Source organism: Octopus bimaculoides, chromosome 3 (assembly GCF_046866305.1).
Source record: "Octopus bimaculoides isolate indiv1 chromosome 3, ASM4686630v1, whole genome shotgun sequence".
Taxonomy (NCBI): domain Eukaryota; kingdom Metazoa; phylum Mollusca; class Cephalopoda; order Octopoda; family Octopodidae; genus Octopus; species Octopus bimaculoides.
In genome coordinates this window covers 116,619,791-116,640,398 of record NC_142930.1, presented here as the reverse complement: position 1 = coordinate 116,640,398, position 20,608 = coordinate 116,619,791, and the positions used below count along the sequence as shown (strand labels likewise).

General features: G+C 35.0%; 1 long non-coding RNA gene across 1 annotated transcript; it reads left to right on the top strand.

Annotated features, from left to right (window-relative positions):
• Positions 1-6,423: 6,423 nt before the first annotated feature.
• Positions 6,424-9,870, top strand: LOC128247409 (uncharacterized). Its single transcript, XR_008263790.2, has 3 exons — positions 6,424-6,533; positions 7,048-7,160; positions 9,055-9,870. It is a non-coding gene; the product is annotated as an uncharacterized LOC128247409 (long non-coding RNA).
• Positions 9,871-20,608: the final 10,738 nt, after the last annotated feature.

Genomic DNA, 20,608 nt, shown 5'->3' with positions numbered 1-20,608 from the left:
TTTTCCGGCTTCTAAGTCGCGTCAAGTAGATTTTCCTTGAAGGTATTGGAATATTCCTCAGCGAGAACAATAGTGATTGTCTCTCCATTACAAAATGCTGGTCAGACTTTCGCGAATGGCACTCAACAGGGTCTGCAGGAATTGTAAGAGTGAATGGATAAACTAAAGAAGGGCACTCAGCACGTTTATTGCGAGTTACATGTGTGGATCAAAACAGTTTGATTCAAATTCATTGGAACTCCCAGAGTTTCAAGCGTGATGCTAACCTTCAGCCATTTTGAATTTGAATGAAAGAAGTTGATTTTTATTCCCGTAAGGTGAGCTGCAACTGGTCGAGAAAGGTCACATGATGTCGGGGTTTGATGTTTGTATAACCATATGTCACTGACGATAGTTTCTTTGGAAAACACCGCATGGTGGGCGGGAAAACGACCACGTGGTGGATAGGATATCGACCACGTGATAGACAGAGAATCGATGAGCTTGTGAGAGGGGTGATATGCGCAAGTATATAGTAGCATATGTGGATGCGTGGACACGCTCATATTGGTTTTCCGTGCATGTCTGTATTGATGCGAGCGTGCGTATCTGTACATGGGCGCGGACCCGGACATATACATACATACACAAACTCACACACACACACACACACACACACACACACACACACACACACACACACACACACATACACGCACATATATATATATATATATGTATATATATATATATATACATACACGATAAAATGCTACAACTATAAGGAATAGAATAATTTTACATAGAAAAGAAAGCCGGAACCACGAAGACAAACATACGTTTTAGTGAAAATATAGATTCATAAAACAGATAATTATAATCAACAACCAGACTTTCTATTAAAAGTTTATGCCCTTTTTATTTAGGAAACTAATTTAAGATCTACGAATTACCGAACATTTGAAAATAGTTTTCTACAATGTCCACATAGACAAGAAAGCAAGTTAAAAATATATTTGAATACGTACACAATAGCCGACAAATTATTTTAACGTGGAAATATTTAAGGATATCAGAGTTATGAAAAAGTAGTTGTATACTGCCAACTTAACGTGACATTCCCAATAAGGGAATATACTACTGCTGTTTAGCCCTAGAAAGCCAGACCGCTTCTTATTAGGCCTTGACACACTTTCTGTGCCCTTATCCTTACGAAGGGGAGACAAACTCCTCCAGCCATCCCAGCCTGCATTCAGGGACATGTTTCTGAGTCTTTGCTCGTCATCAGCCTGAAGTAGCATGACCGGCTAGCTGAAGAAATCTGTCTAAGCTTCGTAAGGATATACTATTTCAGTGAAATACCATTCACTGGTAACAGAAATTAGAAGTAATGAATTTCTAAATCTCTCGAAATAGAAATAATTCGTAATCGTTACAGAAGTATTAATATATATAAAAGAAAAGAGGTTTCGTAAATATTTCATTTGCTTTGGGAATATACAAAACTTTTAACGAGTTTTCTTTTTCACATCTTAGACTTATTATAGATAGATGAATGATAGATAGATAGATAGATAGATAGATAGATAGATAGATAGATAGATAGATAGATAGATAGATAGATAGATTCCCGTCGGTTTCGACGTCTGAGTATTTGAAGTGAAAGAAAGAAAGAGAGAAAGAAAGAAGGAAAGAAAGAAAGAAAGAAAGAAAGAAAGAAAGAAGGAAAGAAAGAAAGAAAGAAAGAAAGAAAGAAAGAAAGAAAGAAAGAAAGAAAGAAAGGATCTGCCTCTATTTGCGATGGATGTGTGAATGCAATTTCGGTCTAGGTATGGATTTCCCTATGAAGTCGCAATGGGGAAATTGAGGATTTGGGTTTTACCTGCGATTGGGCAAATGTGTCACTTGAGTGTAGGACTTAGTTCTTCTGTTGTTCTTTCTCTTCACTTCAAAGTGTTTGGATGTTTTGTGACACATTTTACGCCATGCAGATCGATCTAGGCAATAACATTCCCATGATGTCAGATATAGCTGTAAAGATTTTAATGATTGCTTCAACTAATCCCTATGCTTAAGGAGATGTCTTCCTTTGCTGCGATATCCCTTCATTTGTTGGCCAAATAGAAGAATTTTCTGAATGCAGGCACTATTCATTGGAAGTATTTAGAAGAACTTCATAACGAAATCAATGTTAAAATAGCTAAGATTACAAGTGCTTTCCGAGGACTTGTCCATCTTTTGTTGGATGAGTATGATGTTTGTCTGAAAACTAAAATAAGCATATGCATATCTTGTATATTGAGCCCACTTTTATATGGGGCAGAAGCATGGCCTCCTTACTACAGACATGCAAAGATACTTGAAACATTTGTCGCGTGCTGTTTGCGCAACATATGCAGCATAAAATGACAGGATAAGATATCCAATGCCAAAATCTTAGAAATATATGATATCTCTAGTACCCAAACCATGCTGATGAGAATTAAGTGCAGATGGATAGAACAGAATATGTAATACATTAAGTAAATGCGCTTTAATTACATTGATTTGCAATTGTAATAATCCATTTAAACTTACAAATTGTAGAAACGCAAGGCAGGGAGACAGACAGATAGATAGATAGAAAGATATCGATATATAATGCATAATGAGAATTTAGCAAAAAACAACAAAAGACGAAGACGAGGGTGTAAATAACAAATAGATGTATTAGTTTAACGCTCGGGAAGTGAGAAAGTCTTTTACATTTCGAGCCTACGCTCTTCGACAGAAAGGAACACAGAAATAAACAGGGAGAGAAAATACAAAAAGATATAGTGGTTAGCGATCTATCATGGCGAATGCCGGACAGAGGGATACAATCATACATACATACACACATACATACATGCATGCATGCATGCATACATACATACATACATACATACATACATACATACATACATACATATATACACACAGGTGTACACACGCAGATATATATTTATATGTAACCCATTTCCATAACGGACAATGTTATATACTTCAGATATTCAGATGATACAATAACAGGAGTTGATACATGGTCTGATATTTCATTTAAGGAAATGATTTGAAAAAGACATATCAAGAAGCAGGAAGCATTTAGAGCAAAGCAATTTATTAATATGAATTTCATTCATTGAACTTAAAATGTGAAATTATTCGAAATACTGCATAGTAGTCATTATTTTATTTTAATGTTCCGTACTTCCGATAATTATAAACATTTTCAAATTTACCCAAATATAAGGGTGGGGAGTAAAAGATTTAATGATTTTGTATACGACGTAGGAAAATGAAACTTGTCTTAGAAATGTGAGAAGGAATCATAGAAGAAAAGAAGGAAGAGGAACGAAATAAATGACAGCAATTATCGGATGGGTTATACAAATGTGAACTTCGTTTTATTTAATTATATTTTCAGGTAATAAATATTTTTCATTCGGAAAGTAGTATTCATTTTATCATTTCGTATAGGCGCCAAGAAATTTAACAAAAGTTAAATTATAATTATAATATGTTATTCTCTATTTTCTAATATTACTCCTTGTCACAAAAGTATACTTCCAAAGTTAAGGATTGCATGTGTTCATAAGCTTTTCTGTTATATACACAAGGCCTGCAATTTTAAGGAAATGGGGCTAATCCATTATATCGAAGGCAGTGCTCTACCCGCTACAAATTTCATTGACCCAAAATGATAGAAGGTAAAAATCGACCTCAGCGGTATTTGAACTCATAACGTAAAAATGCTGCTACACATTATGTCGAACGTGTTAACGATTCTGCTAACTCGCCGCTTTATCATGTTATGATAAGAGCGTGAATTAACGGTAGTGGATTTGTAGATTCGCTCGAGCACCGGAGGAAATATCTTCTCTTTTGTGTCCTGCTTCTTTACGTTATGAGTTTGCATCCAACCGAGAGCATCCTTGCCTCAAACATCGTGAGTCGATAAAATATGGTACCGATAACATCTAATATTCAAGCAGTATCAACGATGATTCGGATAAATAATAAGAACGATAATTTAACATATTTCCTTTTAGAGTAGCAGCACAACCCATTGGGTCACGTAATACTAATATATTCAAGCAGCATTGGCGTCTGCAGAAAGATTATTAGTTTTAACAGGTTACAGTTCAACTTCATCATAATGAGGCATAGTAGACTTTACAAAGTGAGTTTTAGTAATGTCGAAAAGTTTAGGTGGAAAAATCTCGAAACACAACTGAGAACGAATTTCTCTATCAATTCAAACTGTGACTATTCTGAAACTCCAAAGTGACAAAGAGATTGTCAGGTTTCAAATGAGCAGTTCTTCAAAGAATCTCGGCAAATTGCATACGGCAGTAATTTAGTTTATTTTTAATTCTTCATTTGTAAGCAATATTGTCTCTGTGTATTTGTCTAATTTGTAGTCTTTTACAATTCAGGAACATCCTGCCCGACTAATTCTGACCTTCCTTGAATTTACAATTATTTTGCAATGTTTGGTAAAATAATTTAATGTATATATATATGTGTGTGTGTGTGTTTGTGTGTGTGTGTGTGTGTGTGTGTGTCTGTATGTATGTATGTATGTATGTGTATGCACGTACATAGTATTTATGTATAAATCTACGTACGTGCGTATGTGCGTATGTCATTATTCAGTTTTATTTCAAGATTTCTTGCCAATAGTCGAAAAGCCGGTCTGTAACCTAGATTCAAGGTTCCTTCATTGAAATTTCAACAACACCAACATATCATTTTTGTTTGTATATATGCATATACACAGATCTGTATATTTTGTTTGAAGTATGTATTCTCATGCATATAGTTACATGTCTTGACATGCTCGTATATATTTAAATGATAAATTTCTGCCAAGTTTTGTTCGAGTTTTCACAGTTCGGTTGATTGCTTGAATCTGCAATCTTCAGATCAGCTTTCTCCATTCTCGCCCTCAGAAGCATTATTTTTCAAGAGTGGTATTTAGGCAACATGGTCCGTATCCCAGTACCCCAAGAATTACAAGTATAAACCTGAACTTGTAATCTGGAGAGATTAACTGCAGATTTTTCAATAGTTCAGCGTAGGTATTCTCTTTTTCGCTGATCTTTAGCTTTATGTTAACAAGCGCTGAGCAGCTGATTTCCACAACTGTACACAGTTTCTCTTCTCTATGTATGTATGTATGTATGTATGCATGCATGCATGCATGCATGTTTGTGTCTCACCATACCTGTTGGCATGTGTGCGCGAATACCTTTATATTCTTGTTGTGACGTTATATTGACGACTGCTTATGAGAATTCATTAAATATGAAAAGCGACTCTAAATTCCTTAAAAGTTAGATACGAAATATGATTTGAGGAGTAAATACATGAAGGAAAAGTGCGTTCCTATAGACAGAATTTTGCGTTACCTTTATAGGGTTCCCACTACAGTTTAACTAAAACCCTAGTCTTTTGTGAACAGGGTTATCTTAATTTCCTGTGCTCATTGAATATTTTGGTCTGATCTGTAATGATTGATGGCTATTCCAGAGCACAAAGCATACAGAAATTTTTCGATTACAAAATTACATTGTAATGCAACAAAGGGATGGTCCACACGCACGTATATACACACACACATTCGTGTTTTGATATACACATATGCGTATGCGTATCAATATATCATAATAACGTGATTATATATGTGCATTTATGAATATATGCATGTTCGTATGCATATAACTAATTAATTTTAATTGAAGCTGATAAAAATCAATGCGCTTCATTGATGAGAAGAAACAGATAGGAATACATATTGAACTGAGATAAGCTAATTAAGTTGACTTCAGGGATAACGATATGTACTTCCTGAATAGAATTTCACCGGTATAGCTTCACATAAAATATGAAATTATCTGCATATTATCAATAAAACTTATCAATGTTTAATTTTTATTTCTATATATACGCTTTGCTTTATTGAGCTGGTTATGTATGAACAATTCGGCATTTGATTTTATATCATTTCACTTTAATTATGTATTTATTTTATATTCTTTCTTTCAGAAGCCTATAAATCGCATGAGAATTACTTCAGCAAATAGTACCATTTTCCCGAATTAAATTTTCGGAGAAATATTCAAGAGAATTTCCTCGAATTTTATTATATTAATTATATTCTTGGTTGATTGAAGAATGACAGCTTACTTCATTTATATCGGTAACATCCGTATGGTTACTTGCTTCGTCTATATTTAATACGTTGTAATACTGCATATTTTTACAGAATCTACTTTACATTCTAAAATCTCTATGAGAGGCTGACTCTCCTGTTTTTCTGTAATGGCACAATCCAAAAACCAATTATCCTCTCTAATCATGTAGCAGTCTACTTTCATTATGACTTTGTGTAAACCGGAAGTTATGTGTATGTGCTCATGCTTTTTCTATTTTAAATATTATGCTATTACAGACTTTATCGTTCATCATTGTCTTTTATCTATCACTTGTTAATCATTTTAATATAGTCATACTGGGACATTTTAAGTTAGGTATGTATTTTATCAGTTCTCTTACCGAAACGCTAGATGACTAAGATGTATTCAAACACCTGTTGCCAAGCAGTGGGTGTCACAAACGCAATTACAAGCACGCACACACACGCACCCCCCCCCCTCATATATATATATATATATATATATATATATATACTGTTGTGTCTGGGGAGAGTCATTCTTTTTTGGTGCCTTCTGGTTTAACATACCGCTAAAATTTTCAATAGTTTTGAGAGTCTAAAACTTTTGAAAAGGTTGCAAGACGCAACGAAAATTTTAGAAAAATAAAACAGAAATAATTTGAAATTTTACCGGTGAGTGTGTTAAATTATAAGGCACTAAAAAAAGAATGACTCTCCCTGGACATAACAGAATATGCTTCAACACACGAACTCACATAAAGAATCTTGCAAACCAAATCCCCAAACGAAATATATATATATATAAGTTTAATTTAGAATTAAGGCTTAGAACGGAGACATCAAAATGCAGTATCCAAATCTTGTTTCAGGTACGTCCCAGGAAGTGTGCCTGCAGAGGACGTTCACCACTTATGGCAACCTGGAGCCGTCTGTTTTACTGCAGTTTCACCACTGGTCCTACGTCAGGCATCCGCAAGCACAAGTTGGGTATATTTTAAATGACTGATATGGAAGATGGTGTGTAATTAGAAGCTTTATTTAAAACAACAATTGTTTCGGTTGCAGAATGCAGCCAAGACGATTGTTTTGCTAACTAAACCGTCTAGTTACACTCGGCCTTCTGCATCAATCATTTACAGTGTATATATGTACATATATGTGTGTGTGTGTGTGTATGCGAATAGTTTTAAGCGGTGTCGAGCTTTACAATTCTGTAAATAATAACAATTGTATTTTTTATAAGCTTAAAGCTTACAACGATTACCGTGCATTTGACTAAGAAAAATAGTAGGCTTTCCCCGTACGCGTGGGACTCGAACCCACATTTATAAAACTCGACACCGCTTAACAAAACCATTTGCACGATGATCGTTATAAGATTTAAACTTTAAAAAAAACACATTATTATTATTATTTGTAGAATTGTAAAACATGACACCGCTTAACAAAAACATTCTCACCGAAAGCACAAAGTTTGTTTACAAAAACAACTATGAACTAATATAGTTCTTAAATTTGGTGCGGTATGGTGGCTTGCGTGCGCTAATGAATCTGAGAAATTTAATATAGCATCTCGTAATGGAGAGATCAAAGGGTAAAGTAATATGATCCCTCTTTTCTAAGAGGTAAACCAGAGTTTCCGTTGAGCCAACAGAAGCATCAGTGATAATTAGTTTATCAACAAGACCCAGGTAAGGAAATCTTCGTCCACGGAAACGTAACCACCCACTGAAGAAATCACCCTGAAGACAGTCTGGAGTCGAGAACAGTGGAGAAAAGTCGTCGAAGACCACTGCTCCACGGGGAGCGACGGGCTTAAGCATGTAATGAGTATATTTTTCGATATTTATTGTAAATATTTCTTTACGCTGGCGTCTGGGTGGTGTATTCTAAACAGAGCCACTATCTTAATTGTCTGCTTTGTTAATCTCCTGATTGAGAATGTAACTATTACGTATTACTAGAACTACACCAATAACGATACTTATTAGCTTATATTTCACAGTGAACTCCGAAGTTCTTAATCTAGTCTATTCTTTGTTTGTTACGCGCTGTCTTGTTTATTAATTCTTCACAAATATGTGTAAGTCAGTGATTAGTATAATCCGTTTATATATGTTTCCTTGTTATAATAAATTTTAATAATATTCTTCTTGCGAAATACACATTTCAACATGTTCCTAGAAAACATAAGTTTCCTGTGTTGGCGTCTAGGTGATGCATTCTAAACGCAGTTATTACTTTTGTTTCTTTCTTAATTGCTCTCGCTAATTCATTTAGTTTTCAGTTTGGAATATTACAAGTACAACTTATTAGTGAAAGAGTTAAAGTTTTGATAAATGTTACTTTAGTTTCTCATTTAGCTCAGTTGTTTTAAGTTAATCTAATATATCTATAATACATGTTCACAAAATATTCGTTCATTTGAGCGTGTCTTACGCATTTGCTTTTCGTGTCTTTTTTATTAATCGTCCTAAATGTTTTTCCTTATTTAAAATGACATTAGTATTTTTTTAATTTTCCTCTCATCATATTTTCTTCGCTGCATTTTCAAACCAAATTTCATTTCAAGACTTCTGCACAATCCATTTGTTTCCACATTTTTATAATAATCTGGAATGTTTAGCACAAAAGAAAGCTGCTTCACGGTTCTGAGCAAGATCTAATAACAAGAAATCAAATCGCTAAATTAACAAGAAAAGTAAAAGTTAGCTGTGAAGATAATACATTAAATTAACAACTGGATATCACTCCACTCGTTCACTTAAAATAAGTCTTCCTAGTACAGGTAAAATGTTTGGAATTCTGGTGGGACGTCGCTAGTCGATAACATCGAACCCGGTACTATAGTAAAATCTTTTTTTTTTTTTTTGAAGGATAAAAAAAGTCGATCTCGACTAAATTTGAACTCAGGACGTAAAGCCGGAAGAAATGTTATTAGGTTCAACGCATTAATTACTCTGCCATCTCGCTGCCTGCTTTCATTTATAAGTAATGAATCACGAATGTTTAAATTGGTTGGCTTTTAAGCTCCATATGTGAAACAAACAGCCGGAATACAAGTGAAATCTCTACCAAATAGGTTCAGCACAAAACATAGAGGAGCTCACACATATTACTAACAACCCCAACGAAAACCGTATTGTGCAACCACATTTATACGAAGAAATGTGTACATCATCAAACAAAGATAATTGTCTACACAACAAAAATTAGGTAAAACCCAAATAAACACTGCCAGTCTTCTGCTCAATTCACACAAATGAAAATTAGCAGAATATGCTTATATTCAACACAAAGATTTTACCGATAATCTCTCCGACAATGAATAATTTTGTTAAAAGGCTGGAGGGAAAATATTTACGGTCTAAAGGTAATATTTGATCCTCACAGACTATCGGGTTTAGAAGACCTAAAAGAAATATCAAATATAACACTAGAACGATGAAAAGAACATGCCGAAAATACAAGAAGATTTTTTTTCTTTATCTTTTTTTTTACTTCATTTATTCATTGGATCTCGGTTATTGTGGTGTACCGTCAAGTTGCTTCAGCTGAACAAATCGATTTATTTTTAAGGGTGGTACTTATTTTATAGTTTTCTTTGCCAAACAAACAACGAGCAGTGGACTGGAGGTTAACACACATATAAACATAGAAGACGGCTTCCATATAATTTTCGTCTACCAAATTCAATGACAATCCTTTGGTTGACCAAGGAAATACTGGAAGACACTCGCTGAATGTGCCGCGCAGTGGAACAGAACCCGAAATCACGACTTTGTAAAACAAACTTCTAAATTACAAAAGCTTGTAAAAATTAAAATACATGAATAAAAAATTGAGCACATAAACCGCGAAGATAGGTGCGAAATGTGTGAAGCAAATTACAGAACAAAATAACCTGTAAACATAACTTATACCACAAAGAAAAATATTAAGAGATACTAAAAAAAGATTGAAGAATAAAATATCCTGGGGTGAAACATTTTTAGAACGAAAAGCGATAGATCTTCTCTGAAGCGACGAAAACCTACCAACAGCGATGTAACTTAACGATAGAATAATAACAATAATATAAAAATCAAAATCTGGTCATCGTAGATTTAGTAGGGATGGGTATAAGAATCAATAGTTCCAGAATAAACAGAATTGTAGTCGCCAAAATGATTACAAAGGAAAGTAGGTTCTTTAGCAGGTTTATATATGTGGGGTTATGAAATCCCTAAGTACTTCGAATGCATGTATATAGTGGAATATAAAAATAAGATTTGATAAAGGATACGATCTTTCCCCTCTGTTAAATCACTAAAGGAAAGACACAAATATATAAGAAAAAAGAAAAATACTATACATTTAGAACATAACACAATTGAAGTGTCTTCTATCAAAGAACATCGGAAACAATACATCCGTTATAAAGACTCTGCCGTTAACAAAGTTGATAACGATTCTTTGAATAAAACAATCAAGCGACGACAATCCTAAAAAGCAAACATGACCAAGGGGAAAGAATAAAAACCACTTCAGCGGCAAGAAAAGTAGAATTATTCTCAGAAGAACAATAATGTTTGCGACAGCATGAGTATCATCAAGGGCGATATCGTTTAATATTGAAAACAATTCGAATGCCATATCAGCTTCAAACGGAGGAGAGGTGCTATAAACAAAAGTCAACAAGAAAAAGTGATAGAAAGAAGAGTAAAGAACAAAACACCAACTTTAATTTGTAATGATAAACAAGCATATTTAAAAGCACAATATTCTAAAGAAATATTTAATAACTGACATAAAGAGCTAGAAAAATACCTGGCATATAAATTACCAATGCTACACATTTGCATATATACAGAAAATGCAGACATTTCTTTTTTATGTAGAGTATTTTGAATATAATAGGAAACACACGACCACGTTATTTGACTGCAAAGCAATCAGAACTCGGTTTATAGCAGGCGTAATTGACAAACCTACGCATTTCATAATTTCTGGCATAATGTCATCACTTTTGATGGGAAGTGTTGAGTTGATTACATCGACCCCAGTACCGTACTGGTAATTATTTTATCTCGAAATCGAACCAAATTCGATGACTGGCACCCATACCAACTTTGGGCAGTAAACGTTGCTTGCGAAGAGCTGTTGGGGCAAGTGAAATCGTAACTGAACCAAATTCGATGACCGGCACCCGTGCCAGTGGAGCGCTAACAGCACCATCCGAGCGGGATCACTGCCAGAGCAGCGGTTTGGCTTCCGTGCCGGTGGCACGTTAAAAGCACCATTTGAGCGTGATCGTTACCAGCGTCTCCTTACTGGCACTTGTGCCGGTGGCACGTAAATAGAATATTCGAGCGAGGTCGTTACCAGCGCCGCTGGACTGTCTCCTGTGCAGGTGGCACGTAAAAACGCCATTTGAGCGTGACTGTTGCCAGTACCGCCTGACTGGCCCTCGGGCCGGTGACACGTAAAAGCACCCACTACACTCTCGGAGTGGTTGGCGTTAGGAAGGGTATCCAGCTGTAGAAACTCTGCCAAATCAGATTGGTGCCTGGTGCAGCCATCCGGTTCGCCAGTCCTTAGTCAAATCGTCCAACCCATGCTAGTATGGAAGGCGGTCGTTAATCGATGTTGATTAAACGAACTCCGAATGTATCAAATGCAGAGTCGACGTCGGTGGAATTTGAATTCTGAACACGGAACGCTTGAATTTTATTTGATTTTAGGCATTGTATAAGACGCTCACACGATTCAGCCTGCTCCTCTGAATAATAATGATCCTTTCTACTGGAGGCTGAGGGTTTCAAATTTGTGGGTAGGGGACTAGTCAATTTCATGGATCCCTGTCTTTCCCTGGTATTTTATTTATCTACTCTGAAAGGATGACAGGAAAAGTCGACCTCGGTGGAATTTGACCTCGGAACATAAAAACGGACGAAATGTCACTAACTATTTTGCCCAGTGTGCTAACGGTTCTGTCAGCTCACCGCTTTAATAATAATAATAACAACAACAGTAATATTAAGGTGATGAGTTGGCAGAATCGTTAGCACGCCGGACGAAATGCTTATCGGTATTTCGTCTGCCGTTACGTTCTGAGTTCAAATTCCGCCGAGGTCGAATTTGCCTTTCATCCTTTCGGGGTCGATAAATTAAGTACCAGTTACGCACTGGCGTCGATGTAATCGACTTAATCCGTTCGTCTGTTCTTGTTTGTTCCCTCTATGTTTAGCCCCTTGTGGGCAATAACGAAATAGGTATTTCGTCCGTCTTCCCGTTCTGAATTCACATTCCGCCGAGATCGACTTTGCATTTTCTCCTTTCGGTATCAATAAATTAAGTATCAATAAATTAAGGGAAATACGGGGTTGGGGGTCGGTGGGATCGACTAACCCCCAAATTTCAGGCCTTGTGTCTATAGTAGAAATGATTATTGTTATTATTTATTATTATGATTATTATTAATAATCCTTTTTAATATAGGTACAAGTCCTGAAATTTTGGCAGAGAGGATTAGTCGATTACACCGACCCCAGTGTTTCACTGGTACTTACTTTATCGACCCCGAAAGGATGAAAGGCAAAGTCAACCTCGGCGGAATTTGAACTCCGAACATTCAAATGCCGCAGAGGTCGATTTTGCTTTCATCATCTTGGGATCGATAAAATAAGTACCAGTTGAATACGGAGGTCGACTTAATCGACTAGACTCCTCCCTCCAAATTGCTACCCTTCTGAAAGAAGTTTGAAACAACAATAATATTTTTTTCTATTTGAAATACAAGACCCTGTAATAAAAAGGTGTGCAAAGCAACTCGCCTAGTTATAATCAAGGTCTGGGGACAAAATGCCAACATTTGATAGATATAGTCATCCCTTTTTACTGTATAATTGCTTGGAGAGCGTGAAGAAATTGCGAAAGTATAACGGTATTGAAATTGAAATAAGAAGAATTTGGTTCATCAAAGGGAATATAGTGTCAATAATAATTGGATCACTGCGAATGATGAAATATATAACATCAATATATAAAGTAAACAAGCTTGAAGAAAAGAAAGAGCTTGAGAAAATGGAATTACTAAAAGCTTGTTGTATGACACTTCGGAAAATGTGAGAACAAAGTATTTGAATTAAAACAGAAAGAGTTTAGATGGACGTTAACGACGTCAAACCATTACGCTAAAGGACACGCTATTTTCAAAGAGAACTCAAATAGGCTGGAAGGAGAATATTGCAGGAAAACCATAAGCGCAATAGAATAGTTCAATATAAAATGCTTTGAAGGGAAGAGAAAAATGCATTAGCAAGTGAACTATGGCTAGTAATAACTGACTAAATACACACGAAATAATTAAGAACAGAAGGCAATTGCAAAGCACCATCCCCAATATTAACAAAGCTCCCAGTATTTAATGAAGTGTTACGTAGACCAGATTCAACACGTGAAGAGGAAAATAACTTCAAGTCTCCAAAAACAAAACAGACTCCGTAAACAGCAGGCGTATAATTTGACTGCCAACTGAAAGAAATGCTTTATTGTGGGAATGCGGGATTCAATAAAAACAATTTTACAAACAAAACAAAATGAAAAAATTACATAAGGACTACAGATAATATACCAAGTCCTCCGAGGTCGATTTTAACTTTCATTCTTTCAGAGTCGATAAAAACAAGAACCAACTGAGCACTAGGGTTGATGTAATCGACTTATGCCCTCCCCTGTATTGCTGACCTTCAGCCAAAATTTGAAACTAATATTAAAATAATAATTCAACCCAATACAACAACTGAAATAATAGGTATATATAATTTAACAATGTTCACCACAACTCATTGATGTTAAGCTAAAAAGGAGCCAAATTTGAACATCAACAGGCGTCCATATAACTGTGGATGTATACTATAACATACTATTTGAAGGACAAGTAAGATACGTAGAAACGATTGGGATAACTAACAAGAGCGTAAGAGAACTGTTAAAATCAGAAACAGACGTTCTGACTATAGGTGCACAGAAATACTACCGCATCGCAAATAATGAAAAGAAAAGAAAGAACGAGGAAGAAAAATGTGTAGATATCAGTTGCAGTGTTTTCTGTCAGTGCAATGAGATAAGTGAGGATATTACTTCTGACTCACTAGTCCTGGTCAAATCCCAGTATATTTCCAGTCACGATTGAGTGGATAACAATATCTGCCGGGAAATATACCGACTCTTCGACGTCAAAACAGTTAAACGGTGATATAAGTATGTAACAAGTCCCATACTTGACAACAACCGTTTGTAATCATCTGAGATTGTCTGTCTAGAACTGCGAAGAACGTCAGGGCAGTCATCCGTCCATAATTATCAAGGATGATAAACACATCTGCAATTTGAGGAATGTTTTAATGCTTTAGCACAAAACATATTTCTAGGAAGGCTGAGAGACTTAAAAAAACAAACGTAGATAAGATTCCCGAGGTAAAGGAAACTACAAATAGAAGCAAGGAATATGGCGTATCAGAATAATACATTGAACAGAGCGTAAGGTATCTTAAAGGTATCTAGATAAATATGCAGGCCTCACAACATTAGCCATACACCAACATAGGCTTCCTAGACACGGCGTACATTCTGCGCAAATTAATTTCAAATGAATAGTGCAAATCCATTATGGTACTCTCTACCTTAACACACAGAATAAAAGACCATCAAACTAATACAACCCACGAAACAAATTAATACTTTGCCCGGCGTGCTAACGATTCTGCCATATCGCCGTCTTAATTATATTTATAATAATAATATGTTTTTTTACAAGACGGCGAGCTGACAGAAACGTTAGCATGCCGGTTGATAATGTTTAGTGGTATTTCGTCTGTCTTTATGTTCTGAGTTCAAATTCCACCGAGGTCGACTTTGCCTTTCAGCCTTTCGGAGTTGATAAACTAAGTACCAGTTACGCACTGGAGTCGATGTAATCGACTTAATCCGTTTGTCCTTGTTTGTCCCCTCTGTGTATAGTGGTGCTAGTGGTGGTGGCGGCAGCAATGGAGGCTTTACTTTTGTTATTGCTGTTGTTATTGTTGCTGAACCGATGAATGTTATATTTGTAATTGTTATTGTCTTTAGAAAAGATGGATTTCGCGATAGAATCTCTTCTGTTAATATATAATGTTTTCAATTTATTTCAGACTGATATAGAGAATAATCTAGAGCAGGGGTCCTCAATTGTTTTTTTTTTAATCTATGGACCCCATCGGTCCCTACTTTATTCCGGTGAACCCCCATATCCATTCGATGTTTAAAAACTAGTTTTATTGAAATCTCTTTCAAAATTCCTATTTTCTCTTTCAAGCATTAACATGTTCAATTTCAATAAAGTAGAACATTAGAGAAAGAAACCTAGAAATTTCTTGCAATACATTCCAATGCATATATTTAAAGCAACATCTTTTCATGGGCCCTTAAAATACTATTGTGGATCACTACTTTACTATTTTGTTATATGGATCACCAAAATCATATATGGACCCCCAAAAGCCATACGGACCCTGGTTGAGAATCACTGATGTAGGGTTTTCTTCTCTACACAATCCTTTTTTTGTCTCTTTTCTCTTTCCGACTTCTTTACCGCACCATGCCAATTTCAAAAACTGATTTCAATTCCGTTGATCATAATAAAGATTAAGAGAAAGAAATTTCACATGGGCAATAGGTGCCCATGAATGTAGACCTTTCAATAAAAAACCTCAACCAGCACTTTATTCTTAAACTGACGATAACGATGACGACGGGGGTGACGGTCGTTGGAGGGGGATGTGATGGTGGTCGTCGGGATCTTAATTATGATGACGTCAACTACGTCGATGATGACAGTAAGTGCCAATAGAATGTATTTGCACTCTTAAGGGAAATTATAAAAATACACATAATCACACACACATATGTACATATGCATGAATATATACATATAAATATATATTCATATATGTAAACATACATATATAAATATAAATATATATATATTTATATATTTATTTATATGTATATTTGTTGATATATGTCACCTGAATATTTCGAGTATAAGCTATATTCTATACACATCTTAAGCAGCCCTATAACAACCTCAACATATCAAAGAATTCAATGAAAGTTCAATTCTCCTTTTCAATGACAGTTAAATTCTCCTTTTCAATGACTTCCTTAGTTTTAATATTTTCCTGCTTCCAGCATTCTCCTAATTAGTAAGTTAAGAGATAATTTAGAAGGTTTCATGTTATTTCACTTGAGTTACAAAGTATGAAGAGACAGTTAACAGAATCACTTGTAAACCAGTAACGGTATGCGGTTGGATTTAGTACTGAATCTTAAAATGTATTATTATATCAAATTATAGAAGTAATATCGGTTGGTAGTTCAATGTAAAGACAGTAATCATTTCATGAGAAACAATGTATCTCCATTACTAGAAATTTGAATACTGATAAGTGCTTGAATGTAAAAAAAAACATATTTTTTGCTCAGGCATTAACAGAAGTATAAAAATGTTTAGACTGTTTTTCCTGAACAACCTATTTGGTTATTGAACAGATATTCTGTTTGACATGAATGAACTATGACTATAAATCTATAATTTAGCACGAAAATAAATTAGTTTACAAATTTCAAAGTATTTTCAGTGGAATAAATATGTTCTATCTATCACATTTATGGAAATTACAGGTTTTCAATTTGATACACGCATTAAAGTTTTCCAAAATCGTTAGGAGTGTGGAGGTTAATTACACTGTTGCTCTGCAGCAAACATTTAATAGGACAGGTTTATGGCTTTTGAAGTAAATCAGCATTCGAACGTTTGGTTCCTATACAAACGATTTAGGGTAATACTAAAACATGAATAATTCCAATCACTTTGCTCTAATAAAGTAATAAAAAAAGCATTATCATAAACAGGAATGCCGGTCGAAAATTGTGCAGTAGAATCTAATAATGTGATAGACGAAAAAAAAATTGTTATAATCTTAAAATATAGTGTCATAATATTAAAATTCAGTTGTTCTAATATCAGTAGATATTCAATAAATATATGTGAATGCTAAATGCACAAGGCCGACATGTTACTCGGACTTTCCATATATACAATTGTTAAAATTGCTTAAAAGCTGTTTTGAACTCAAAACGTGTTCATCATGTCTAGTCCTTTATATGCAGTACATCTTATCTACCACGGATTGAATATGAATCGATGATCAACTAGATCAATTACTATGTAACCGGAATCAGATATTCTTTGTAGATAAGTCTGTTATTCTGTTTTTTCATATCAAACGATCTATCATAGAGTAATACAAATTAAAACAAATTCAAATAATTTCAACTAAGCTTTCTAAAATTCCTAAATTCATTTACTTTTCAACTTGCAAAAACTATCAAAACACTATGTTTACGATGGACAACTTATTTTACTATAAACTGACACTTCTAAAAACTGAACATGGCTTGAATAAATCAAGAATGGTATAGTACTTGAACAAACTGGAATGTTATATTTAGGACAATATATGTATGTATATATGTATATCCATACTTATATACACACACACATATATATATATATATATATATATATATATATATATATATATATATATATATATATATATAGGTATATGAATATATACGTACACACACATACATACATGATAATAAAGAAATAGAAGAGACAATCATACATAAATACGATCACTTACGTGTGACATATATTTGAATTCTTTTCAGCAGTTCACTCCGATTCTTACCAACACCAGTCCACATTTGTGGTCGTGGGGACAGTGATCCCGCCCTACCTATTTCTGCTGCCCGCAGCCTCCAGCTTAGCACTTCATTGGTGTTAAAATTTGCTTACTGCAAATTTGTGACTTGTATTTCTAGTCCATCTGCCTAAAGATTTGTTTACTTACGCATGCTGCTACATGAAGTGTATCGATGGAATACATCCATAATGTGACAAACTGTGTTATTTAATACTGTAACCTATGGATAAAATAAAGGAGTAATGATTTCAAGCCCTTGTTCTTTTCTCTCCTTATTGATTTGCTCTTATATTACGTAACAGGAGACATCAATATATGCAGGATCCTGCGTGAATACAACGCGTAATGGTGTGAATTTAACGCGATTAACAATAAGACCTGAAACCTGAATGGAAGTAGTGCTGCGTGCTGAGCATTTAATGATACAGGTGTGTGTGTGAGAGAGAGAAAGATAGAGTAATTATATATACACAACAACTGAAAATATTTAAGATTTTTCTAATAAGAAAATATATACTAAATGTGCGCTCTCTGTACACTTTTTTATATTTTGATTTATATTTCAAACTTTAAAATCCATATCAGCTTAGTCTCCCCTGTGATAGTTGGACACCCTCCACCACTTCCGAAGCACACCACACACACATACATACATATGGCAGTAAGCTTGTAAAAGTTATCGCTGACTCATCGCTTTATAATTGTTTCTGAGAGTGTACAAATATACGCGATCAATCATTGATGAATGGATGAATGCGGCATAATATAGGAATTTATAATCAACAACAGCGCGTGATGCATTTATATTATCTGGTATTTAATGTTCATTTCGAGTAATTTCATGTAATCTCGCCACATTACGTGAGTAGAAACAATAACGACCGCTGCAGTATATTATACCGTCAGACTGGATTTAGTCAAATAATGTTTAAAATATGTTACTTATAAGGAAAATATTAGCATCCGGATAACGGTTACATGACGAGATAACGCAACAGATATACACAAAAGCTTATAGACAGATATTTTGCCTGTTGAGAATTAAATGCACTTTAACAAATTTTAGATAGCTGAGTTACATAGTTTAGTCTAATCTATTTCAATTTACTTTAATTTTGGTAATGATATAAAGAAACAGAATAACGGACTTATCTACAAAGAATATCTGATTCCGGTTACATGGTAATCGCTGTAGTTGATCATCGATTCATATTCAATCCGTAGTGGCTAAGATGCACTAAATGTAAAGCACTAGAGCTGATAATCACTTTTTTAGTTCAAGAACGCATTTTAGCTATTTTGACGAATGTATTTATTTATTTATTTATGCGTTTCAGCCAAGTAGCTGCGGTCATGCTGGAGCACCGCCTTTAGTCGAGCAATCCGACCCCAGGACTTATTCTTTGTAAGCCTAGTACTTATTCTATCGGTCTCTTTTGCCGAACCGCTAAGTTACGGGGACGTAAACACACCAGCATCGGTTGTCAAGTGATGTTGGCGGGGACCAAACACAGACACACAAATATATACACACACATACACACACACACACACATATATATATATATATATATATATATATATAGGCTTCTTTCAGTTTCCGTCTACCAAATCCACTCACAAGGCTTTGGTCGACCCGAGGTTGTAGTAGAAGTTACTTGCCCAAGATGCCACGCAGTGGGACTGAACCCGGAACGATGTGCTTCGTAAGCAAGCTACTTACCACACAGCCACTCCTACAAAATATTTCGTTCAAACATATCTGGATAAATTTAGAAAATGATGATGCAGACTCTACTAAATGTGTATTTATGTTTATACATTTTGTCCAAGGCAAATTTTCACACGTACACACATATACACGTACATATAAGCTGTTTACGTGATATATATGTATGTATGTATATATGTATATAGATTGATAGAAACTGGAATTAATAACATGCTTTATCTAAAATCACTACAACTGTTTCGACACATTTAACTCCGTGTGTGTATGTGTTTGTATTTTGAATTTACTATCACAGCTAATGTACTTCAAATTTATTTATTTTATCAATGTTTGCTGGTTGATTTACTTTGAGCATAATTAAAAGTATATGCCCGTATATACAGCTAGTTTGCTCATCCATAAACGTACTGATTAGAAAATAACCAAACACTCTTGCACCACATTTTATTGGTGCAATTAATAGTGATATAAGTAATTTGAAATGCGAAGTGTAAAAATCGTATCACTTGTTTTTTTGGGGTTTTTTTGGCGTATTCTGCAATACAAAGTCACCATTATTATTGTTGTTGTTGTCGTTGTTATTGTTGTTGTTATTATTATCATCATTATTTTTGTTGTTATTATTATTGTTATTATTATTATAAAGGCGCTGACCTGAAAGAATCGTTAGCACGCCGGGAAAAATGGTTAGCGTCATTTCGTGCGTCCTTACATTCTGAGATCAAATTCCGCTTAGGTCGACAGCATATGACATTGCATGTGGGGGCCCAGTTCATTCATGTCGAGTAGCCCATGCCACTCAAAATTCCTTGATGAGTGGCTGTGTGCTAAGTGCGCAGGAGTGGCTGTGTGGAAAGTAGCTTGCTTACCAACCACGTGGTTCCGGGTTCAGTCCCACTGCGT